This window comes from Sciurus vulgaris (assembly GCF_902686455.1).
Source record: "Sciurus vulgaris genome assembly, chromosome: 13".
In the NCBI taxonomy this organism is placed as follows: domain Eukaryota; kingdom Metazoa; phylum Chordata; class Mammalia; order Rodentia; family Sciuridae; genus Sciurus; species Sciurus vulgaris.
In genome coordinates this window covers 81,875,993-81,903,143 of record NC_136474.1, presented here as the reverse complement: position 1 = coordinate 81,903,143, position 27,151 = coordinate 81,875,993, and the positions used below count along the sequence as shown (strand labels likewise).

General features: G+C 40.9%; 1 protein-coding gene and 1 long non-coding RNA gene across 9 annotated transcripts in view; both read right to left on the bottom strand.

Annotated features, from left to right (window-relative positions):
- The window catches only part of NEDD4L (NEDD4 like E3 ubiquitin protein ligase), a 311,088-nt gene that overhangs the window by 85,958 nt on the left and 197,979 nt on the right, over nt 1-27,151 (bottom strand). The window lies entirely within an intron of this gene.
- LOC306642865 lies at nt 683-26,074 on the bottom strand. Its single transcript, XR_013758706.1, has 2 exons — nt 16,736-26,074; nt 683-15,613 (listed from the first exon to the last, which is right to left on the bottom strand). It is a non-coding gene; the product is annotated as an uncharacterized lncRNA (long non-coding RNA).

Here is a 27,151-nt window from a genome sequence, read left to right as displayed (position 1 = left end):
CCACCCTAACTCCCTACCTCATTATCTTCTAAAGCACTGTTCTTCCCACTGGTGCATACATATCTCGGGGGAGGGTACAAAGACTTTCTGGGCACATGGGCATGGACAATTCCAAACAAATCATCCTCTAAAGTCCACACACCCTTCTCCTGTACCTGATCTAGCTAGTAACAGTTCTGTACTCTGGGTCCTGTCCTTTCCTGTTTCCCCTTTCTGAATTACAACCTCCCTTTTTCAGGGTTTCCAAAGAAGGTTTTGTTTTGTTTTGTATCCTTACTGAATCTTATCACAGTCTATTTTACTGGGTATAAAAACCTCTGAACTCAAACCACATGGTTAAAAAATGCCCAGCTCTTATGAGAACTGAGGACACGAAGGAGATCCCACCTGACTTCACCAAGGTGATGGGCTTCTGGAATGACAATATCTTGTGTATTTACCACCCTTCCATTCAGCCGATTTTCTTGTTTCTTTGGTTTAAAAGATGATGTCAAATATTTTTCTGGCAGAAAATAAACCCAATATGGACAATTGTATTAACAACTGACTATTAATTCAATTTATGGCATGTATTTTCCATTAAAATGAACTGTATCTGCAACCACAAGACTGAATTATCCATTGCACTGGGTGCTTTATAAAATAAAGCACACATATAATATTCAGTATACTTAAAATTACATCTTTTGCAACTACTGGACTAATAACTCACTGAACTAATGATAAATCATAGATGTCAACTTAAAAAAATGTTTGAGAAAGTTTTACAAATTCTTTACATCTACACAAAGATTTTGAAGGCATCTGAGTATAAAATCTATCATAAAGTTGTTAGGCCATTAACTTGCTAATTAAAAAGTTTCACTTAAAGTTTATGAAATACTTAAAGCTTCTTCCTCCTAAGACAGGAAAAGAAAAAAAAAAAAAAACTAGAGAAAAATTTCTCCTTTCTGCTTATAATATTGATGAGGAAACCTGGAGAAGAGGTCTTCAAAGCTTTGGTAAAAATGGAGTGTGTATCTTAATGACACATGTATCTTGAGAGTAAACCATTTAAACTAAGAACTTCTAAGGATCAGGAGGTACAATTTAATTTTGGAGTCTAACAGGTGCCAGCTTAGGTAGAGAGTATGGGCCACCTTTTTCACCTTAAAACCAAGGACACATGGAGAAGGAGCCAGGTCTAGCTCTTCTTCTGGTCTCTAGCACAGAATAGCACTTGCAGGTTCATGAACACATGAGGACTCCAAGTGTGGCAAGGATCAGAAGCTCTCAGCCTGGCAGGGCCTGGAATCACCTGCAAAGTTCTCAAACCAGCGTACACTCCTCACTTCAGACAACTACCTTTCTGGCGGAAGGGCTCAGACACTGATATGTTTCAAAAGCTCTCCAGTTTATTCTAATTTCGGCTGGGATTGACAAGGATGAGGTAAACCCCTCAGTTTTCCCTGTCCACAAAAGAGAAACCGTAATTATCTGTGAAATTGGTAGAGTTAGATGATTAGCAAACCGATATTCAATAGTGATCTCTAAAAGTATAAAATAGTTCCACCCCTCCCCCTCATGCCTCTGCTCGTCTCCCAAATGAGAAATAGCTGGACCCATTTACACATGCGGGTAAAAATAACTGCTGGGCCCGGAATGTGGATGACACGGGGGAGGGGGTGCATTTTTGGCTGCCCCTGTTTGGAACCCTAACCCTCTGGCCTGATAGGGCCAAGATATTAATAGGAATAGGACTCACAGGTGCACAGACAAAGCACAGGGATTTCACTGGTTGTAGCCAAGGGATAGCTGCCCGCCACGCTAATACTGAGACTACAAAAACAAATGCCATTTTAAAATGGAATCAGAGGAGGTGATCCTTAGGGAAGACCTCAAAAGTCACTTCATGCAACACACGTCTGAGATCTGCATCTCTCTCCATCCCTCTCAAGTGGCTTCTTGCCCTGTCAGTCCTGAAGCATCGATTATGGGGGCACACTACCGCCTGGCAGGAGCACATACAGCTCATCTCAAGTGCTACCTCTACCTCGAGGTAGCTGAATAATCAAAGCCAAGTTTCTTCACCACCTCCCAAGGTCAGTCTCTCTACCCAGAGTGAGGATAAACCAACTTCACCTTGCATAGGAGTGGATTAAACGGAGCAAGCAGATTGAAGAAATGTTGTTTCTCACCAGGGTTTCTAAAGTCAGCATCATTAACATTTTGGACAGGACAATTCTTTGCTGTGGGGGTGCTGTTCTGTACTTTGTCAGATGTTTGGAAGCTTCTCTGGCTTCTGACTACTAGATGCCATAGCAGCTCTTGCCCCCTAGTTAAGTAAAAAATGGCTCCAGGTAGTGTCAAATGCCCTGAGGGGGTGATGACAAAATCATTCCTAGCTGAGGATCACTGCCCAGTCCCACTTTCCTCCCTCCCTCCCCCTCAGGAAGGTGCTTTCTCTCTTTGGGCAGTTCCACGCGAATGTCCTAGTGATCTGCCGTTCGATTTTCTGTAAATCACATGCTCTTGAAGCACCAGGGAAGAAGGAAGAGGAATGGATGTTTCCATGACTAGCGGGTGGCAGGCTGGGACTCAAACCCCGTCTTTCCTTCTCTAGCACTTAGGAGTCATTCGTTTCTGCTATGTTATTTCTTAGGGACTAATCTCTCTACCATGGGACAGACTGGCTTAATTACTTATTTGAAGAAAGGCATGTGCTTACCCTCCAACTGGTTTCCCTCCAGCCCCTAGAGTACTTTAAGAAAAATCTGCAAACGAAGTTACACACACTAGACTATTTCCTAATTAATGGGTAAAACAGAGTGTGACATACTTCACCAGGTGGCTGCCGGGGATCCCCGAGAGGCTGACACCAATGGCTGAGCTCCACGCCTGACTGAGTTGTGCTTAAAATCAACAGCGAAAGCAGTTTCTAAAACAAGATATCATTTGTGTGTTGGGCTGTAAGTAGGAGCACACAGTGGGGCTGCCCTCCAAGCCAGGAAGGCTCAGGAACATGGGAGGGTGAATGCAAGTATACTTTAGATAAAAGTCATAGAGGAGAAAGCGTATCCCTTCAAAGTCATTTAAAAAATCTTCAATAATCAAACTCCCAAAGACATTTATAACTAGTATCCTAGGCACCAAATTTACTCTTTCTATCTCAAAACACCAGACAAACCTGGAAAGGAAAGCTCAATCACTTGCTTGAGACTTTGTCCATAAATCATCAGGGACTACAAGACAAGTAAGTGCCTGTGCTTGCAAGAGAGGACATGTAGGCAGCCATTGGGAAAACCCTCCCGGACCAGGCCAGTGAGGCCTGAGAGCTGACATGAAGCACCTGCTTAAACTCTGCAGTCTGATGCCTCTTGCCTCTCCCTAGACAGCCAGTCCTGCAATCTATATCCACTGAGGTATCTGCTCTGCTGACTAAAAGACCAAAAGGTGAGGGAAGTACCATCTCCGAGAAGGACACAGTCTAGATCCATGGATTCTACATCACAGGCCTGGGGGAAGAGCCCTGGGAGGTCTGGGAACTAACTAGATGGATGACTCAGGGCATTAACCTTTCCCTGGACCAAGTTTCTCATCTGGAAAGTGGGGCTAACGACCACCTGCACTTCCCAGGTTTGTACTTCAGATGCCTGTATATCTGCAAGACTCATCCAGGCTACTACTGAGTGTTATAAAGCTACTGTAGTGAATATTTTAAATGGACTGTTGGGAAACAGGAGGAGCAGTGAGTTCCTGCCAAGACTGGGCAACTGGAAAGCACACCGCTATTTTCAGCAACACGGTGGGTCAGTGAGTCTGGTCTCCAAACAAACAGCTCCTCTTGTATTGCAGAGAGTTCAGCATATACAGTTTGAGAAACCCTGTTCTAACCTGTGGGGCAAAATATGTGAAAGGGCTTTAAAAAATGGAATGGGTTGTTACAAAGTTAATTATCTCTTAAATATAAATGAAGCAATGACATGTAACACAGGGACCAAGATGCAAGATTTAAGGTCTAAATTCAAGATGGGGATATTCTTGGAATTTTAGAAATGGCCTCTTCTTTCTTTCCTTTAAAAGATGATCTTCCAGGAGGCTCTCACCAATTTATGAACAAACTACATTCGAGATTCTATTTACAGGCTGGGCGTGGTGGCATATGTCTGTAATCCCAGTGGCTCAGGAGGCTGAGGCAGGAGGATTGCAAGTTCAAAGCCAGACTCAGCAACTTAGCGAGACCCTAAGCAACTTAGTGAGACGCTGTCTAATAAATAAATAAATAGGGCTGGGGATGTGGCTTAGTGGCTAAGTATCCCTGGGTTCATTACCTGGTACCAAACAAAGGAGTCTATTTACATATATGCTGGTTGATTATTTGGAACATGAAACCTATAACCCTAAAGAAAACTGTATCATAAATAAATGGTAATCTTTAGGCTAGACTACAAAGGCTATGAAGCCTACAAATACCTGTGGCATCAAGCAGAACTAACCCTGGAGCTTCAATTATACTCCAAATCTATGCTGAGATTCTCCCAATCAGCTGGAGCAACAAAGGGCCTCATGAGCCCTTGTCACCCTTCCAAGTGCACACTGGTGGGCACTTCTGTGGGACACTTGGAGAAAACCACAGGACATGGGGCAATGACTCACAGCCAAGGCAAGTTACCGACGAACTGGGCTTGAAGCCAGGGTGAAGTTTCTGGGTCACGTTAATATTAATGAGAATTCTGCATTCAACTTCATGGTATTTAGATGGCTGATTTTAATGGAAGAGTTACAATCTTCCCAGAAAGACTTTGAGGTGAACAGAGGCTTTAAGAATACTCATCTTGTTTTTATTATCCTGTGATTCACAGACATCATCTTGAAAAAAAAGAACAGGTGGACCCAGCAACGGAGGCCCCCGCAGATCAGCTCCATGGCTCTCTCCTTGACCTGGAGCAAGCCGCCCAGACTCCCCAAGAAGCTCTATCGTGGGAACGGTGGTATGTGATCCAGTGCATTATTAATGATCCACGTAAATAGCATGTACAAGACCAGCATAAAGCCTTGAATACAGCAGATGCCTGAGAGGTCGATTACACTGTTATGCGACAGGGGACCTCCCTGGAAAGAAATCCAGAGTGACAAACTGCAGGCTGCTCTTGGGAGTACTCTGCGTATTCACAGCCAAAAACCATGCAGATAATTCCCACAGGGTTCCTAACCTTCAAATTGACCAACACAGATTAAGTTCAGTAAAATTAAACTTCTAATGACTGCAGTTATGGGTTGAACAAGAGGGGTAAGGGAGTCAGTGAACGGCAGTGGCCCAGAGTTCAAATGCTCTGAATTAAACAGATAGATGTGAATGCTTAAGTTTTTAAAATTGCTATTCTTTTATCTATCTTGTCACTCAAGCTTTTTTTTTTTTCATAGTTCAATGGAAGGAATATTTCAGGAGCTAGAGAACGCAGGTCCCTATCCATGGAACCCAAGGAAAATCTCTTTGACTTGAAGGCCATACTATTTCCATTGCCATACAGGGAGGGCTAAGAGTCATTAATTCTAAGTCCTTAATACGTATACAGTTCCCCAGGCTTCAGAGACAAACTTTGCTGTAATATCATTTTCCCTTGCCCTCAACGCCAATTTTGGAAAAAATATCCACTTACGTATTTCTATAAGTCAAACAACTTTCACCTACTTTCAGTATGGACTGGGGGTAAAACCCAGAAAGGTTGGCAGAGCTGCTGGGGTGCCAGCCTTGCCCACTGGCTGTGCACCATCATCTGGAACCCTGGGCACCTATCAGAGTCCAGCATAGATGAGAGCTCAGTAATACTGCCCAGAACAGAGTTGGCCCTTCTGACTGCCAAGTCTAAAGAAACGCTAAGCACAGACACAACAGGCGGCCCAGGGTGTGGCCCAGTGGTCTGGCTTCAGCTGACTGTAGCCCTGCCTCTTCCTGGACAGGAACTGATGCAGTTACTTAACTTCTTTGAGTTTCCTCATCTGCAAAGTGGGGATAATGATGACAACATGAAAAGCAGCTGGTATTGAAGGACCTGGGAGGTCACAGACCCATATACAGTTCTCCAGGGTGGAAAATGCTGTAGAAACTTCCATTTTGGCTATGGGTAGTAACCCTCCTAGTTACATGACACAATTCATTCTAAGCTATAAATCAACAATGACAATTAGCCTATTTGAGGGATTCACTTAGGTGGAACTTACCTTACTTACTACTCACAACAGCTTTCTACGGGAGAGACAATCCCCATGTTATAGAAGAAAACGAATGCACAGAAAGGCCAAGTGACTTGTCCAGTGAGCAGTGAAGCCAAGATATGACCTCTTACAGTCGCCACGTCACACACTTGGCCATTGATACTCGAAGTAAAATTCTGATTCTTATTTTTTTCTGGATAAAAAAATCTTACCCAGACACTAGCACATCTTTGACCATTCCTTGGGGACAGTCTTTGGGGGCACCTGTCAGATCATAAACCATTTAAGCACATTTTGAGACTAAATTACAAATTTTAGTTGTACTTTAGATGGCATTTTGAGAAACACTGAACATGACATGAGACTCTGAAGTCTCTTCTACACTCTCCACTACCCCATCCTGGTTCTTCTCCCACAGGGGCCAGGGTGGAGGAGAAGGTGCTTATTTGTTTCTCTATGAAACAGACTGTATCTGTTTCAGGCCTTTACCTATATACAAGCTGTCTGTGTATGGTTACATGGATTCTACCCACCTGCAGAAAATAATTCTGGGCATTTCAAAACCACAGTGACAAACCACAGATGACAAGGAGCCTCAGAGTCAAGTTTTCAAACAGAAACCAAAATACATCCAATATATACAAAGGTGCTAGAAACAGGTTTTGATTCAGTACACACTGTATTTTTCTTTGTAAGCATTAATCTTTCCAAAAACAAATCTTGGTGTCTAGCAGTCAAGAAATATATTAAAGCTATTCTTTTCCATCAAGCTCTCTTTCTTTATGTGTCTCCCCTTGCAAAGGGGACTGAAAAGATGACACTTGGACAAAGGACTGATGTGGCACCTTTGCAAAATGCTTATTATGCAGGATGCACACGGTGAGCGAGCCATTAGCAGCTATGTAGGCACAATCCTCTTTTTCACCCTTAAAATTAAAGTAAGAATTTTAATGAAATAAAATTATTAACCACAAAATGTTTGTTATTCCAATAAGACCACACTGTGTTCAAAAGCATGGGCCTTCCTCAACCTCATACTACACAGGGGTGTGTATATGCATTTGTGTTACAGTTTAGAAACAGAGATGTGTGCACACTCAAGCGGTTTGTAAAGGTAACGTTTACAAGGCAACTCTCACCGGGGTAATGGCTAAGTAATCCTCAGTCATGCTATGACTTGCTGTCATGTTATGAATCATTAGCTCAGTCAGCAGCTGAACCATTTATTTAGTTTTGGTTTTTACTGGAAAAAATATGCTATCCTGCAATTTGAGAAGTAAAAGGGACAAAAATCCAGGGAGACACTGTCATACATAATGCAATTTAGAAGCTTGGTTTATATCCAAACGGAAATGGTATCTCAAGAACTGTTCAATTTGCCATCATGATCTTGTTGGAAGAGACCATACAGGGCAAGTGATTACGTAGGGTGGTTTGCTAAAGAGCGCCAGTAAACTCTCCACCCCACAAACACTTAGTACAAAAGAGGAGAGAGGAGAAAACTTCAACAAACTTTACTGTTCTGCTCTGCATACCTTACATGCATTATTTCAATTAGTTGTCCCAACAAGCCTGCAGTAGACAGAAACCATATTAGCTCTGTTTTAAAGTGCAGAAAAGTATGATTGAGAAAAGTTACTTGCTCAAGTCCCATAATCAGCGTGGTTAGTCATATAGTGGAAAGAGCCATGATTTCACCCAAGGTGTGGCCTGTGTTTCTATATTGTCCCTGCAGGTTAAAGATCACCAGAGTCCCAGAGATAAGTTGAACATCAGGCATTCCTGGATAACTGCATTACAACCCAGAGAAATTCAGGTTCCTTTAAGTTATATAAAGGGAAAATAATTATTTTTCTCTTTTAAAAGAGTATGTCATAGTATATGATAAGAAGTGTGACATCATATAGACAGAGCAAGCCAGCATAAACCCAGATCACCACACAAGATGCAATACCCAGCCTTGGCAGGTAGCGGGGCCTTCTCCAGGGCTTCCCTGAGCTTCCGCTCATGCTCCAGCACTGGCCTGGGGGATTCTACCCATACTGGTTAGCAGAGGTATCATCTTCCAGTTGTTTCCCTTCAAGGTTTTTAACTACTCTTTCATTGGAAAAAGGAATTAAGAACAGAAAAAGGCATTGTCAAGGTACATCAGAAAGAACGATAAGCAGAGAAGGACACACACACCGGAGGGGCTCCTGGGAAGAGACCAGAGATGGAAAAACCACAGACCAGAACACAGTCACAGGTGGGCAGGATGTGACCATCTCCTAAACTACTGCCTGTCAAATGTTCCAGCATACAGAGTCGCATGGCCGAGAGAACAGGCTTCGGGGTTCGGATGCTCACTGCAGGTGCCCCTGCTGACTCTCAGGATCTGACGGGACCTATTCCTTGTGACTCATCTCACATATACATGTTTTTTCTTCCAGATAAACCCAAGTGACCTGGGGCATGTAGTTTGTGTCTCTATCTCCAACAGTACTTAGCACCAGCACTGTGGTATGTTCTCGATGGGCATGCAAAGTATCTTCAGAGTAAAATGGCCCCTGTGGGACTGAGAGGAGCTCTCTGACTCTCTCTTCTATCCAGCACATCACAGTTATTGTGAATTGACATGGTAGGCTGAATAATGGCCTGTGAGGATATCAGCTCCTCATGCCCGGAAGCTACAATTGTTAGCTGACATGGAAAAATGTCTCTGTGAGAGCGATTGAAACTAAAGATGCTGAGATGCAGAGATTTTCCTGGGTAATCTGGGGGGCCCTAAATGCAATCACAAGTGATGAAAGGCAGACAGATTTAACAGAAGAGGTGGTGATGTGCCCACTACACAGGGACAGGAATGATATGGCCACAGCTGAAGGAAATATGGGCAGCCCAAGGACCAGAGAAGCAAGGCACAGATTCTTCCCAGGCCTCTGCAGCAGGAAGGCCCTGCTGATGTTCAGGTTTCAGTCTAGTTATAGTGACAATGCAATGGCCTCTAGCTTTGGGACAAAGGAGTAACTGTTATTTAGGCCAAGTTGGTAGTAATTTGTTGCAGAAGTCCTAAGAAACTCGCATACAGGTGAAGATCAATCCAAAAGCCTATGTTAGGAGGGAAAGAAGTAAATGAAAGGGTGACAGATATCACCCTTGGATCAGCCAGGAAGCTCCTGGAGGACTGAGCTGCACAGGGCAACCTAGGCTAACCTGAAGGCCTGCCTGAACCACAGTGCCTTGTGATTCCACAGAAATTTCTGTTCTGGCACCACCAAAAATAAAAATGCCACTCATGGGTCACACGCAAATCCTGCAGGCGAGATCAGAGTATCTGAAGGTCTGAACCCAGATTTCTTTCAACCGACAAGTGACCACAGTGGCACACACACAGGATATCCCCCTTCTTCTGCCTGGAGCCTCTTGGCCTGTGCTTACATTCCACAGTAGCTTTGCTTCTGTAAAAACAGACAGCAAGCAAAGCGGAGTACAACCCCACTTAGCAAGCCAGATTCCTCTGTTTAAAAGAACTATGTCAGGTTGAGTACCCTAATATGAAAGCCCGAAATTTAACTGCTCCAAAACCTCCAACTAAAATGGCACTGACATGACCCCACAAGTGCAAAATTCCACACCTGAGCTCAAGGGACAGGCTGCAGTGAAAACACAGGTGCTTTGAAAAGATGCATGAAATTACCTTCAGGCTATACACGTATAAGGTGTACATGAAACATAAATGAATTTCATGTTTGAACCTAGGTCCCATTCCCAAGATACCTCATTATGTATATGCAAACATTCCACCCCTCCAAAAAAAAAAAAAAAGACCCCCCAATTTGAAACATTTATGGTTCCAAGAATTTTAGATAATGGACGAACTCTATTTTCTTAAAACTTGAAGGATTTGGAGACACTCTACTATCTGTCAGAAATTTCCTCTAAAAAATAAAACCCTCTCTTGCTTTTACTTATTTGCCCTGAGTACCCTGGTGCAGCTGCAGGTAGTGATATACCTACTTATGCAGAAGTCTAGCACACTTTTCTTTCTTCACAAATTGTAAAAGCTGTAAAAGCAACATTGAAACACTCCCGATGTGATACTGAGCTCATTAGGTTGTGCTTTCTGAATCTACACGGTGATATGTTGTAAGTACTCCAATATTTAAATTTCCGTTGAATTATTATTTGTTAAAGTTCATTGCAGCTTTATGCACAATTGGCAAAATTTGGAAGCAACCAAGATGTCCTTCAGCAGGAGAATGGCTAAATAAGCAGCAATGCTATATCCAGGCAACGGAGTATTGTTCTGGGCTAGAAAGAAATGAGCTAGCAAGCCATGGACACAGTGAACTTCAATTCATATTGCCAAGTGAGAGAAGCCCATCTGAAAAAGCTGCGGACTGCATGATTTCAGCCATACGGCTTTCTGGAACAGGCAAACTGGAGATGGTACCAAGGTCAGTGGCTGCCAGGGCTGGGGTGGTGCACTGAATGAACTGGCAGAACTCAGAGCTTTTTAGGCAGTGAGATTGTTCCCTATTGCCGCCATAGCGACGGACACATGTCATCATACATTTGTCCAAACCTATAGGATACAAAAATATCATGAGTGACCTCTGAGGTTAATTATGGATGTTGGGTGGTAATGATTGGTGTCAACGTAGGTTTGTCAACTGTAACAAATGTACCGCATCCAAGGAGATGCTGATGTGGGGATGCCTAGGCATGTATGTCAACACTGGTATATGTGAAATTTATGTGCCTTTTGCTCCATTCTGTTATAAACCCAATAATGCTCCAAAAAAAAAAAAAATTAAGGCTATTAAAACAACAAACTCCACTTCCACTGGCCCTCCAAATACTTGAAAGTTTTATTGTGGCTCCTGGGTTATGGTAGTTACTGTCTTAATACTGCCCCAATAATGGAGACCACCTGTTAAAATACACAATGTGAACATCACTTCAAATGTTTTTTTTTTTTTTTATCACTTAAGTGTTCCTTTCCTCAAAAAGGGAAAGGAAAAAAATAATCAACCTGGTATGGAGGTTTAACTGAATGCAAAACACTGAGGCCATCCCAGAAAAACGAGTACAGAAACCACATATTTACTATTGCTAGTTTTTGAAAGAGCAACGGTATCTGTTCATTTCAAAACTGCCATGTTTTTATTTAGCCACTTCCTAAGCAATTCATGTGAACAGCTGCTTGGTTAAAAAATAAGACACTGAACTTGGACCAGTCAGTGAAAGTGCTTCCCTTCTCACCCCAGATGCAACTTTACTAAAAAACAAATCAAACACAAACACAAACAAAATCAGTCAACACAAAACCAAATTTAAGTGCCTGGATAAGAAGCTCCATGGTGGGTTATGAAGACCTTGCATTTATCTTGCTGTCAAAATCAAGTAAGAAACAGTGCCAGAAGGTGGTGGGAAGGGGAGCCTTTCGGTTTATTTTGGGAGAAAGCAGCAAGCAGAAAGTGTGGTGCATGTTTATCTGATCCTGATTACTTTCAGATTTTTCACGTGCAAACATGCAAGCTGGTACAAAGGTCAGAGCAAAGGGTGCTGACTGCACTGAAGACAAGAGGCACGAGAACAACTTCCTGAGGTCAAAACTGCTCACTTGGGTGAACAGGACACCATATACAACAAACAATCATGTGATCCCATTATTGTGTACCAGAAAATATGAGCCAAAGGTAGTTAAGAGGTTCTGCAAAGACCAGGTTGTATTAATTGAGACTTGAACAGCAGAAGTAAAGAGTGCTTTATTACTGCAGAACCCCTGCACACGGCAGATGTATTCTTGGGAAGCTGGAGCTTTATTGTGCACAACCTGGTTATTGTGCTTTTTCACAACATTGATGTGGAAGCACATGACAATGATCCCATGTGCAACAGGTGACATATTCTTGCTATTCCAAAGGGGGACTTACTGCTATTTTTAAAGATAAGCTGATGTTTAAATTAAAAAAAAAAAAAAATCTAGACTGGTGATTGATTATACTGGCACCGAATTTGCCATGAGTAAAAGCCTTTTCCTATTCGTAGCTTCATAAAATAATTCTATTAAGTAACATATCCAACAGTTAATGAAGAATCCAAGGATATAGTTATCACTCCAATTTAAAAAATAAGTCCATGCATGGCACATATCAAGTAATCATAGATCCATTTTGCCCCAATTAATTATAATTTTTCATGTATAGTTGGACAAGTTGTTCTGAACTGCAATCTCAAACTACTGGTCTTTGAACAGCTGGATATGATAAAACTCAGGAAAATGATCTCAGAGGAAAATATTACTTTGGGTACATCCTACCCCAAAGGAAGGTTTGGTGTTCAGTAAGCTACTCTCATAAATGAGGGCAAAAATGATATTCATGTGTCTTTAAGAAACTTTAAAAGACTTTTTGGATCAAAAGATTTCACCTTCCATATTATGTTCAATTTAATTTAATGCCAGTCATTTATTAAGGACACTTATGTAATCTAAGCATCCAAAGAATCTCAACGGGGGAGGGGGGTTAATCCATATACTTACTTGTACAAAAACATGATGTATAATAGACTCGTTCACTAACATTTAATAGAAATTTCATGATGTGTAAAGCATGATATTAGGCTATAAGGGGAAGAGAAAATACATAAAATCTCTGGCCCCACAGCAGCTTAGAGAAAAGGATGTAAAAGGAGCCATTTATAGAAATATCTATAAATACCAGGTAGAACATAATACAAGCCATGAGCTAGGTGATAATAAGATACTATGTGAGAGCAGAGGAAGAGGCATGGCTGGGGGAGGGGACAGCCAAGGGAGCACTGGGAAGAACAGAGGGACATGCAGAGGTAGGGAGAGACGGCAGGGAGGAGGCCCCTGGGCAGAGGCAGCACAGTGCTGCCAGGGTGAGAACCAGGAGAGCCAATGGGGAAATGGCAGCCTGGGGCTGTCTCACCTGGACGCTCTGGCAGCCGCTTGGACTGAGAGGGCACGTGTGGTTTAATTTTCCGTGTGCTCGTAATAGTCGAAGTCCACTGGACCCTCCTGTGAGTCTTGGAAGGCACCCTGGGCTGTGAGTTCACGGGTCTGTCCTTTGGGGACAGGAAGGGAGCACCTCTCGCAGATACAGAGCTTTGGCCACGTGTGGGTTTCAGGCAATTAACAGCTACCCTGCTTATACAATCTAGTTTCTTACACTGGCTACACCCCAGGTAAGTGACCAGAAATTTCTGAATAAGCAAAAGTGTTTGGGAGAAGCTGTGGCTGGAGGAGAGGAGAGAAGGGGAAAATAAATATATTTTTATCTTGACCACTATGAGCTGCTGGCAAATGTTCACTGTATCTCTGGGGAAAATCTCTAAAAATCCCAGTTTCACTTATCAACAACTAGAGGTGATTTTTTTTTTTTTTTTTTTTTTTTTTTGTCCTTAGTTTCATCTAAGGGTAGCCAGTTTTAAAATTTGACACAGCAAATTACCTCATTGATAAACATGAAACATAAAAGATCAAGGCCATTGTTACCATGTAAAGCTCATAGCACACTCACTGTGCGCCAGGAGGATGGTACCATGGGAAAACTAGCCGACTCAGTTTTTCTCAGGACTCAGAAAATAGCCAACTGACATGAAACTAGACAAATTAAATTAGTTCATTTACAACTGCATCGAATGCTGGCTTCACCGCGGCATACTTCAGTCGGATTTCAATGTAAAAATATCATTCACCAATTCAGTTCTCTCTCCTCCCAGGTCAGAAAACACCACGCTTTTCAGCCTCCTTGCGGTCAGGCAGGGCCCTGTTACTACTAGCTGTGGCTGATGCACTCTGGGCTGACAAGTACTACCCCTGAGGTGAGGCCGAGAAAAGCTCTTGGACAACCTTCTGCTGGCCTGGATCCCTGTTGTGACCATGTGAACCTGAAGCCTGCAGGTCCACATTGGCATTTAGTGTCAGTGAGAAATGACCTGTGGTATATCAAGCCACTCAGATTTCAAGGTACCCCAATACACCTTCAGTGACCATTCCAGAGGGTTTCTCAGTGGACAACCCAAGAAAAGTGCTACATTTGTGGACAGAGACCTAAACAAACGGTTCTTCTTCATCAAAGATAATCTGTCTATAATTTTGGTCCACATTCCAGCAGAAATAACCCTTTGAAGTCATACTGGAGAATATATCTTCTCAAAGTTGTAGAAGAAGCTGCAGGGATTCTTTCCCAACACATCATTTCTAATACTACTACTTTGCATTAGCATAAGCAATCACCTCTCTACTGGTCTGGCCACTATTGTGCCTATACACTGGCATGACTGTGAAGTTTTCACCCTGGCAACTGGTTCCATTTGCCCAGAGGGAGATTTCATCAGCAGTAGCAGCACACTGTGCAGAGGGCAGGGAGTATAATTATTTTACCTTTCATCTCTGAATCCTAGTCGAGTGATGGCTTCGGATCTGTTTTAGATTGTCCAAAGAATGAATGTGAACCTATTTTTCCAACAAATATTTGATGCTAATAAGATTAACAAAAGAAATCTGGTTGCTGTACTTCCCTATTGGACTTCCTGATTACTAAACTGTGTGATAAATGTTTGGTGCATTAGTCATTTCTTTCATTTGTTCACTTACTCATTTGATCATTTGACAAATAATTTATTGAATTCCTGTTTTGTGCCAAGCCATGTATAGGTTCTGAGCATGGAACATCTAAAGCTAATCCATGGCTTTATAGTAATGATACTTGTTTATAATAAGATGTGTCTCATCATTGAACAGTTGATAGTTACAGACATTTTAACAGTTAAAGTACATGGATATTAATATGTCATTTCTTTTGTTGTAGTACAAAACCCAGGGTGCTCTACCACTGAGCTACATCCACATCCCTTCAAATTTTTTTATTAAGTTTTCTGGGCTGACCAAAAACTTGCCTCAGCCTCCTGAGTAGCCTGGATGACAGTCTATATGTGCTATAGGCCATGGGTCCATGTTACCTGGGTACTTGGTGAATAATAAACGAAGCTTCAGAAAATCACCTCCATTAGTCTTACTAAGGAAATGATGGTATACAAGGCTATCAGTGCAATAATGGAATTAACCTAAGGCAGAATTTGAAAACTCGTCAAGAGCTTCATGGATGTTCATACTCAAGCACACAGATGTCAAGGGATTTTATAACTCTGGTAATCCTAAGATACAGAGACACTACAGAACTCGCCCTCCTGCCTTGGGCACTATGGCCCCTCAGGAAATCGTTGGAGGTGAGGAGGTGTCAAGCAGAGACTTCCTTCCTCTCTTCACTGAAGGATCCTCTTGCTCCCCTCGCTATGGCCACCAGCAGTTGCTGCAGCTGGAAGGGCCTCCAAGGACATGTGACACCTCCAGAGGCTGGCTCTGCAGGCCATGCACAGGACATGCTATTGCCTTTAACCTTAAGCACTAGAAAAAAACAGACTAGTGGTAAAAATATTTAAAAGTCAATAAATGGAATGCTTTGGCTGGCTGGTTCTCACCTGTTTCTTCCCTCAATACAGACTTGGCATTCTTACAGGCCGAGTCCCTCAGGAGGCACCCTGTACCCAGGTCTGTCAGTAATTCCCCGTGACAGAAAGCCACCTACTTCCTCCCACCTGCCCCTCCGCCTCTCTCAGTAAAGTCCTGGGAAATGCAATGGAGTGTTCAGTTATTACAGCAGAAACCTTGAGTCTCAGCTAATCCGGGCACAAAGCACAAACATGACTTGTAAACGTGAGCAGTTTAGTTGTCAAAGTTACTTGTCAATCTGTTCAATCCTGATTTAGAAATCCTGTCATTCTAATAACACACTTGATTTATTCATTTTTACAAATGAGTCAGTAAAATAGGCAAAATTAATTTAGTAGTAATAGAAATGTTTTATCAGAATAAAATATTAAACACGTGATAATTACGCTCAAACTCAGGCCTTGCCTTTCCTTTTGTCTACACGCTTATATTTCTATTCCTAATTTCTAACTGGAGGGGATATAAACCATTAGTTATTTGAACCTCTCAGTTTTTTGAAAACAAGTTCATAGTAGCTACACCTTTACCACAGAGAAAGGTGTACTCAGTGAATGCCCCGGGTTGAAAATACATCCTACCAGCATCTCAATATAACATGCACTTCAGTGGTGTTAATCACACACATTTGGTTCACATTTATCACAGGGTTTGGAAAATAAAGTCAATATTAATAAAAAATTCTTTCCCTTTCATTTTGTAAACAGCAAATGAAAACTCTTAGTAGTCAGCATATCACATTATAAAACAGTTAAATCACTCATCTTTCTTTTCACACAGAACAAAATTCAGTCATAAAACTTCTATAAAAATCATGTTAATGTCTATCTTACTTCCTGTTCAAAGTCTTACATAAACTGTCTGTCACTAATCTCCAAAGTTTCTTTTATAATTTTATTTTACAGGAAATTTCATAGGTTTTTTTTTTTTTTTAAACTAGAGACTGCTTGCAATTATTCAAGTTTCTACTTGATACATAAACAAAAACATCCTACAATTAAAAAGAAGAAAGAGCAGAACCTGGGCTTTCAGCAGATGTCTTCTTTCTCTTCATGATGGATATGTCTGTGCTCTCCTACTTGTTTATGATGCCTTAACATATGTCATTTTGTACAATGGACCTTGAAATAGGAAGTAACATGAGCTCTATCTATAGCCTGCTATTAATTTTTTCTCAAAATCTGTAGAGGAACAGCAAGATTTCAGTGAGAACTACTGGGTGGGCAAATTAGTCAGGCATGAATTAGCAAAGTTCTACTATAATTTGGTTGTAAAGCTTATTTCCTTGTAATATTCAAGATCATGCTCAGTTGTAAATGAATCTGAAAATGAACTGTGCACATGATTATCATTATTGCATTTTCCCTATTAGTTTTCTTTAACGGTTCTAAGAGAATCTGCCCTGCCCTCTGTGATAGAGCAAGTGAGCTCTGCTCTTTGCTTACTCATTGTTCCTCCAAGCAAAACCCATGGGCATGCGCACACAGGCAACTTATGAAAGGACGTTGACCTGAATTCAAACCCCAACACAATGATTCAATTGTCCACCGAGCCTGGTGCTTTCTTTTTGACAAAACATATGATGCATAAGGAAGCAGATGGAAATAGGCACCACAAAACCTCCCAAAGGCCTTGTATTGTAAAAATATTTACATTTAAAAGATTTTTAGATAACCCAAGAACATCAAAAAATGTGCGAATAGGGGAGCAATTCTACAGTATAACATCAGAGCTTCATTACTTAACTGTATCCAACTCCTAATTCCACATTGTTCATAAATATCTTATAGAAGTGATGTCAAGATTATTGGGGCAAAATGTCACCTTATAGCCTGTTGGTCTACTCAAGGATGCTCTAAATCCACTGGTGTACGTGGACAGGTAGGTACATTCTTCTACCTTTCTCCTAGTGCATTTTACATCAACCAACTACAGCTCTGTATTTTAAACACAATCACTGAGTGACACTTTGTCCTCTATTTGTCTGTAAGTCAAGCATGCAGTTGTCTGAATTCTTTGGCAGTGGGCAAACAGATATAAATGAACTGGAATTTCATGCAGCATGGAGAGCTGCCTTTTTGATCATATAGAGCTTTATTAAGCTCCTTAGCATTTGTACAGGATAAAGTTAAACAAGGGCAAAGTTAAACTTGAACAATGTCAAATTATGAGTCTAGCAAAAAAGTTAAACTGTTTTAAAATAGCTCTATGAGTTTCTCAAATATCATCAGCACACAAAGTTCCTTTTGTGCAAATGTTAGCCTGCAGTCGTTAATTCTGGACAAAGAGGTTATATAATTATGGCCAAAGAACAATAAAATGTTCCTATATATTCTTGGCCTTCTGGAAAAACTTCTACTGGCTACCATATATGGCCCTCCAATCCTGAAAACATCCCGATGCAGCTTATGCACACGAGAAGCCCCTTGGAGAGAAGGGCAGTTATGCAGCCCCGACACCAGCTCAGTACTTGGTGGTGCTCAACACACAACTGCTCATCCAAACCCCCAGGCTTGGTGAGTGCTGCTGTGTGCCACGGATCAGCTGCCAATCTGACGCTTTGAGCTGCTGGGATTATCAGTGCTTATGAAACCTTTGGTCTGCTGGGACTTATTCTGACACACACTGAAGCAGTCTGTTTTCCAGTAGGAGCCATTTTATAACCATGTACGGTTTACTCTTTCCATAGGTTGCCACCATTATTTAAAACAACATCCACTGCCAGAAGGTTATGACTACATTAAATAAAAAACAGCTTATCAGAACTGGAAAGATGGTAATTTCCATGAAGGGTTTAAAAATACACTTTATGTAACATTCATCTTTCAGAAAATGACAGTAAAATTTGGCAGATGGCAAGTTAATATCTTGAATTGGTACTTTTATGAGTACAATGATAACCATGAGGCCTGGGGCGGCAGCCACTGAAACTACAGAACATGGCACCGTACTTCTATAGGCAAATAGTCAGGAAATATTTGTAGTGCTCCTTTATACTGAATTATAACAAATAATTCAGAGTTGGCTATGTTTGGGCTTTAATGAATAACACTTTTAATTTGCCACTGTATACCTAAATATACCCACAGTGATTGACTATCTATAAACTGACATTGTCTAGGTGAGAATGTGTCTACGTGCAAATGCTCCAATATTTCTGAAATGCACATAAATAATAAAGAACTTAAAGTATGGAAATTGTGTGTAGCTACTTAAAAAAGAGGTTAAATTATTTTCATAGGTGAGCAGACTGCATCTTAATACATAATGTCCTATTGATTGTTGTAGGAAAAATAACAACTTATTGAACATGTTGTTTGAATAAGATTTATGAATAGATGGATGGCTGTAATTCCAGCAATTCGGGAGTCTGAGGCAGGAGGATTGAAAGTTCAAAGCCAGTCTCAGCAACTTAGTGAGACCCTAAGTAACTCAGTGAGACCCCTCTCAAAATAAAATATAAAAAGGAGGGGTTGGGGATGTGGCTCAGTGGTTAAGAGTTTTGAGGTTCAATCTTTATTCAGTACCAAAAAAAAAAAAAAAAAAAGATTCACTGAATAAAGGGTTGAAATTGAGGAAAATTGACTAGAAAATATAGTTCATCTAATGTTTGCATTAATCTCAACATTCCACTTCCACAAAACAGTTTGATTAAAAGTATGTGTGTCTTAGAGCCCACATTTGAAAAAGAACAGGTTTCAATATCTGTGTTCTAGGAGCAGGAATATCAGTTTTACCTTTAAGTTAATCTAGAATTTCACCTGGATAGGAGTTAGAAATAGCCAGGATGAGTGAGAGAGAGAGCTGACCATTCATCCCACAGAGCTGACAGGTATTTGCTACCATCAATTTCTTTCTGTCTGAATTTAGTAGAGCCTGGTCTCAGGGAAAGGCCTATCTGAGGGCATCAGAAGCATTCCAGTGGAGACAAATCTAACAGAGAAAAGATACAAACTTTGCACAGTGCATTTCTGTGTACATTTCAGAGTCCTGACAGAATACGAACCATCATCCAGCCAAGAAAGTATATCAAACCTGACCTTACTAAAATCAAAATAAAATAATAAGAACACTATATGCTAATTGCTACAATACAGCAAAGTTCAGGTATTCACACAAAAACCTGTTATACAAAGAGCCTTTTTTTTTTTTTTTTTTTCCTGGAACGGACAAAAAAACAGTAAGGGTTGAATTTTCCTGTTAAGTACCTTAGGGCATATTTAATATGCTGACTCAGTCAACAAGTATTTATTGTATTATCTTCAACACAAAAACTAGGTGTCAAGTGACCTGATTCTGAATAAGTGAGTAAAAATGATACAAAGAAAAGGCGAGAGACAACAAATATATTACCTAGAAAATTACTAGGTATCTTCACAGATATGCTTTCCACTTACAGGCTTAATTTTTTCAAAATGTGGGTAACACATAATTGGAACAGAAAAAAAAAAAAAAATGTTTCCAGATCCAAAAGAGAAAGTTGAAGTTCACCAAAATGGCTCTTCTATGCCTTAATACAATAATGTGATCATAGCAATTTTAAGGAGATTTAAAGGGGCACCAAACAAGATAGACAAAACCAAAAAGCACTATTAAGAATCATTAAGAAATTAAGATAAACTTGAAGAGATGTTGTGTACCTTAGAGTTCAGCTATCCAAGATGGTGAGGGAGTAGGAACTGATGTTAAAAAAAAAATCAGCTAAACAGAAATGAATTAAAAAAGCCTCACCCCAAAACCATCCTTAGGACTTCTTCATAAGAACCACAGACTAATCAAAAGAAAGCCACTGATGGGGGTTCAATACATCAAGAGACCATCTCTACAAAGCTATTATACCTTGAAGACATTACTATAGATAAGCAAGAATTATAGAACTTTGTTATTATCGGACCATAAAGAAACTTTCAGAGACTTAAAATGTAAGTAATAATAAATCAGTACAAACCCCAAAATCCAAACCTATCAGGATAACTCCAAATCATTGGTAATTTGTTGTATTCTTTACTAGATTTTTATAGACCTTTGCTGTATTTACGTAAGAGGGTTGAGACTAGATTTGAGAGCAATATTCAATTTGCCTCTTACCAAGGCAAACATTCAGAGGATGTGTCTTCACATGTTGTTTTTCAACACAGGAGTGTAATATATGCAGCCTTAACTGACAGTGTGAGAAACAGAAAGTCTGGGGGTTCATTTTCAAACTATAGTATTCAGTCTTAATTGGATCCATTTGTAGTTATTTTAATTGTAGCCCTTCCCGTTTGCCTGCCCCAATTCTAAAACTAACCAACCACCTAGATTGTCCACTTGTCCAATCAGGACCATGGCAGTGCTGCATTAGGTATGTCAACAGGCGGACTGGGCTGCCCACCCAAGTGCACTTGCTAGCAAGGTTCTGGTAACACACTTCTGGCAGGAGTAAAGGTTTGCCTTGCCCACCCACTTTCAAGCATGTGCTTGATTTCTTGCAGCACCTCATTATTTTTAACAACAGAATTCCAAAAATAAAGATAAGCTTATCTTTACAAATAGTGTGTATATTTCTTGAGTGCAAGGGCCACTTTTTCAACTTAATCACAAGCACTTTGAAGAGCCAGGCACATAGAAAGATGTTAAAATACATTAATTAAACCTACCAGCAAACTGCTAATGACCTCTTCTATGTGAAAAACAATGTGTCACTCCAAGCAGAAATATGCTGTGCCCAAAATGGTTTTTCCAATTGAGCAAGTTTTATATTTTGTTCTCTTCACTGTATTGCCATCAAATGCACAAAAAATTTCTGAACAAAATAAAAGTGAAGAAAGAATCTGTACAGAAAGAAAAACTTCAGGAACATATCACCTGTCTCAACACGTGTCTGGAGTAGATGAAGCCCTGGTACCAGCAGCACTACTGCTATGCCATGACTACTGCAGCAAAGTACCTGTGAACATGCACAGTGCTACTTGAGGCTGGCCACTTTAAACAGAGATGCCTCTACTACCTGGTTAGATGATAGGATCAGAGAAAAACCAGAAACCCAAATCAGCTATACACCCAAGCAGTTATCTAGTTACGGAGGAAAAAAAAAAATCCCTATTCATCCTCTGGAGATAACAGACTTGATGCCAGAGTCAATAATCTGAGTTCTCCTTAGGCCAAGAGGATGATTCCCTACGGTAAACAGTGGACACACCTGCCTGGTGGCAAGCACAATACTGTGCAAACAGAAACATATCAGGACTCACTCCATATTAAATTCCAAATCATATTATGTATCCTGAGGAAAGGCTGCAACAGGGTTTGAATAGCAAATTCTTTACTTCTCAAAGCAAACAGGTTATGAAATCTTTAAATTAAGTTCTGTTTCCCACTTTCCTGACCCTAAGTGACCATGTCACAATTTCCTCATTAAGGCACTGAAGAATGAGAAAGGGTCCATCAGTCCTCTGATTGAGTTTTTAGGTTGAAAGCCACCTAACCACAGACCAATTTGCAGATCAATTTTCATTTCAGCTGTCAAGAGAAACTATCAAAGAGGATCCCAAATTACAAAGAAATAGCCCACTGATTCTTGCAGCACTCATTCTGCCACTTCAGATCTGAAACCAAATCTTTAAATCAGTTCTATAACACCACAACCCAGGGATGCTTTGCAATTAAGTTTCAAAGGCAACATAATTATGTTTGCCTACAATCATTCCTTTTGAACAGTTCAATTTCTGTTATTACCAACCCTTAGCAAAAGACAAACCAATTGGTAGCAACTATTTCACCCAGATTAGAATTTTTTTTTTTTTTCAAAAAGGGTATTCTTGTTAAACATTCACTTCTTTTGATGGTTATAAAAAGTGTAAAGGACTTAGCCAACTGGGGCCACACAGGATTTCAGGATAACCTGGCATCTATAAGAAGAACTAGATTTTACTCACTTTCATAAAGACACTCATATTAATGGTTATGAAAACATAATCAGATACTAATTGCACTTGAAAAAGACCTTGTAAACACTCCCAAAAGCCAAGACATCATTGGAAGATGTGCAGAATTCCACAACTTTGAAATTTTAAATTTCACAGCAGCACACCCAAATAGAGATGAAAGGTTATCAAGAATATATTAGATTCATAGTATATAAGATTTGTGCTTCAAAACAAACCTTTGCACATTATCTCATTGGTAAGGTAAGTTAGCTTCTCTCAGACTCTGGGTTTGTGTACTCAGTTAATGGAACCATTCAAACAAAATCTGGGGTTTATAAACAATAAGGGGAGTGCTTCATTTGGAAAACAAGGGATATGTTTAAATGACCATTTAGCATCTTCTCCACTAGCTGTGATCAGTTAAGAAATTTTCTCCTCACCTGGTATAGTGGTAATGTCTGTAATTCCTGCAACTTCATAGGCTGAGGCCAAAAGATCCCAAGTTCAAGGTCAGCCTTAGCAACTTAGCAAGACACAGACTCAAGATAAAAAATAAAAAGGGTTGGAGATATAGTTCAGTGGTAGAGCACCCTTATGTTCATTCCACAGTGAAAAAATAAAAAAAAAGGAAAAGAGAAAAGGAGAGAAGTCCTCTCCTCAAAGCATTTACTCAGAATTAAATTATGCAGTTTGATACAGCATTCTCTAGAACTATAATAGTATACCAATAGGTTTATAATTAAAATATCCAGAATATCCAGACATAGGATTTTATCAAAATAGTGTATAAACTTCCATTATATAAAAAGCTTTTCAAAGAAAGAAAATTAAGTATTCGGTAAACTACTTTTACCAAAAACACAAGATAACAGTTTAAAAAAAAAAAAAAAAAAAGATTGGACATTGTCACTATGCAGTGAGGATACGATGGAAGTCCCAGTACTTCTATGATTCTCCCTTCCCCACTGCTGATAGCAACTCCTGTCCCCAAAGCTGTTGATCCCATGAAAATGTCTATATTGCAATGGTAAAGATGGGTCATTCCTATTGCTACCAAGTCCCTTATTCTTCCTCTCACTACAAATGAGTTTCTGCTAACTCATTCACTCTCTTCACTTAGAACATGAGAAACATTTGCTAAAAGTACTTCCAAGAAGAAGAAAAGAAAAGAAAAAAAACGGGGAAAAAAGAAAACAAACAAGAAGAGTACTCAGACAGAATTTTGCTGCAATTAGTTTGTCCAGGATTCACCAAACTTTCCCCAGATTCACCAAACTTTCCCCAGGTCGCCCTGGTTTCAATTTCCCAACAGCTCTGCTTTGCCAGGCTCAGGGAGAACAATAAAAAGTAATTTGATTAATATATCAGTTTGCTAAAACTGCTGAAAAAACAAAGAAAACTGCACCACAGAGTGGACAGAAAGTCACAGAATGAAACCCGAAAGGCTGCCTCGAGAGGTTTAAAAACACTCCACTCCACGTTAACGTGAACGTATTCTCTGGGCAGTCTCAACATTTCCATCAGGGTGTGCCACCTGAGTGGAAAGTAGTCAACTATGAAATAAGTCTTTTTGGTATTGGTGATTGAATCCAGGGTCACTCAACCACCGAGTCACATCCCCAGCCCTTTTTAAATTTTATTTAGAGACAGGGCCTCGCTGAGTTGCTGAGGCTGGCTTTGAACTCGTGACCCTCCTGCCTCAGTTTCCTGAGCTGTGGGGATGACTGTGCCTGGCTTGAAATAAGTCATTTTTTATTAATCTTTGACCCCATTCCACTGTTCACCTGTAAAATGCCAGTCACGCAGGTAGCAGAGAATGGACGGTGATTGTTCTGGGGTGGCGGGGCTACGAGCATTCTGGTGGTCTTCTTAGCTCTTCTACAATCAGCACATGCATCATGGCTATGTATCACAGTGATAAACGCCATACTTAAAACAATTCACAAAGAATAATCCGGGGACTGAGCCTCTACTCCACCCACTCTGCTCTCTGCTGTTGTAACTGCCAGTGGAGGCACAGGGCAGCTTCCTGGAGAGGTTCCAGTCACCCTAGGCAAGTGACACCAAGCCCTGAGACCTGCTTCTTCATGCCTCCTAAGCCCCCTCCACCTCCCCATAAAGTGCCCATCAGCTTTTTTTTCTTTATTGAAATCAACCCCTCACTCTGAACTCGGCTCCCTCTCCCCCTGGCCACCTCTGCCCAGTCCTGGCTTCACCACACATGAAGCAGATGAACAATCGCATTGTAAAAACAGACAATGACAGTTGGGGAAATTGTCCAACTTTTAAAATAATGTCCACAGCATCAACTAGTATAGTGTGGTTTATAAACTGGATGGTCTGCTGACCATGCATGCTTCAGCAGTTGAAGGTGCCAAAATCCCACCAAGAATACCTGACCTGGCTTAGAACAGAGACCCAAAATATTCAAAGAACATTTCTTTCCCCTCAAAATCTGTACACTTCATAATTAAATATATAATGCAATCTGTCCAAAACAGACTCTAAATGGAGGACTAAAATATTTACTATCTGGCCCTTTACAGAAAAGAATGTCTTGACTTTGGAACCGAGGGTTAGATGGGAAATACAGATTTCCTGTGGAGAAAAGGCTTCCCTAAACTTTGTAGGCTTATCTGAGATTCAAGTCCATCAAAGAACTAGTTGGGATTATGGAGGCACATCAATACTGGTTTAAAAATCAGCAGAGAAGAAGGAATCTTTGATATTTCTCGGTGACACGATGTGAAAATAACTAAGCCAGCCTTCTGAGGTTGACAGTTTTTATGAGGTACTGTGCAGTGTCTCCTAGAGGAAGGTGTTTTAAGGTAGACCATCTGTCTTAGAATCATCTGGGGTGTGCATAAAAACGGAAGATTTTTTGACCACACCCTGGTCAGTCCCAACAGTTAAGATATTTCAACAACTTAGAAGTAGGTCAAAATTGGAATATACCAAAGGATTTAAGATGCATTTTTTTTCCCAAATAGCATATACAGAATCTTAAAATATAAAACATACATAGTCATGGGCTATTTTGTCACTGTATATTTTGTTTTCCATTTAAATTAAAAAGTACCTATGTTTATAGTTGTTAAAGTTAAAAATAATAAAAATAAAATTCAGGTCAGTAGCTGAAGAATCTTAGAAGCAGCCTTGGGAGCAAAGTTTGAAACCACAGGTTTTAATTGCCACATTAAGACCTTGAAGTCAGCAGAGAACTGGAAGGTAACCAATGAGCCAGCCAGCAGCAGATAGCAAGAAGCCCCGGTGGGAGAGGGCTGTCATGAGTAAGTCAACATCGACCACATTAACAAGGACAGCCTTCTCGTCACCGCTCCAGGCCCCTCCTAACCTACAGAAACTCTCCCATCCCAGAATGTACCACCCAAGCAGCACCTTCTCCCTCTTACCTCTGGGAACCCAGCACCTGACACTCAGGCCAGAGCCTCCCTGTTTTGCTCATGTTTTCACCAAGGTTATTTTTCCTCCCCTCCTTTGTAAAATCAAAGCTCCCAGGACCGAGGGCTGGGAGAAGCCAAGGCTAACATGACTCCTCTTCAATAGTCAGGATGCTCTTCATCAAACACGCCTTCTGAGACCTGCCACACAGTCTCCCTTCTGACCTGGCCGCACAAGGTCAAGGTTAGTGCAGTCAACCTGGAGCCTGGCACTGAGATGAACACTCGCCAGGGAGGAATGGTCTCCACCAGCACTGCTGTCATGGTCCCCTCCACTAGAATGCCTTAGCAAAACCACCACCATGTTGGCAACCAGAGAGGCCCCACACATCCAACAATTAAGAAATCTGGGCCTCAGTGTGCATGGTTCAAACTGAAGACTGTCATGACATCCTGTGGCCTTGCTTATTACTTAGGCTTAAATCCTCCTCAGTTTTGTCTTATGTGTGGCCCGGGGGCAGGGGGCAGGGGTAAATACTAACTTCCTCTCGTGAGCATTTTATCACTAGTAGTAACACTACAATCAACCACACTTTGTAAAACATATTAGCATTTTTGTTGATCTTAAAGTCATCTCATTTATGCCTATGAAACACTGCAAACACTGTCATTTTACAAGCAAGGAAGTAGATTTAAAAAGTAAAGTGACCACGGAGCACGGAAGATGTCAGTAGAGAAAATGACCCTTAAACCAAGAGTTTTATTTCTTTACTACACTCCAGCAGGCTAGTCTGGCTCTCCCCCTTTCCCCCTGTGTGTGTGTGATTCTGGGGATGGAACCCAGGGCCTCTACCCCTGAGCTACAATCCCAGCCTGCAAGCAGGCTGTTTTTAATACTGTACACAAAAATAAAGGCAGTACTAATTTTTTCTTGCTATTAATTTGGAAAAGACTGTCTAATAAAACATCAGGATTAGAAAGTGTCAAAAGTGTCTAAAGACTTAAGCCAACAGTCATTTCTGCTGGCACTAGTCCACACATGTCTGAAAGCACACTGCAGCTGAGCCTCCTGCAGATCCATCTAGAACGGCCACCTGCTGCTCGTCACCTTCACTGCCCACAGGCAA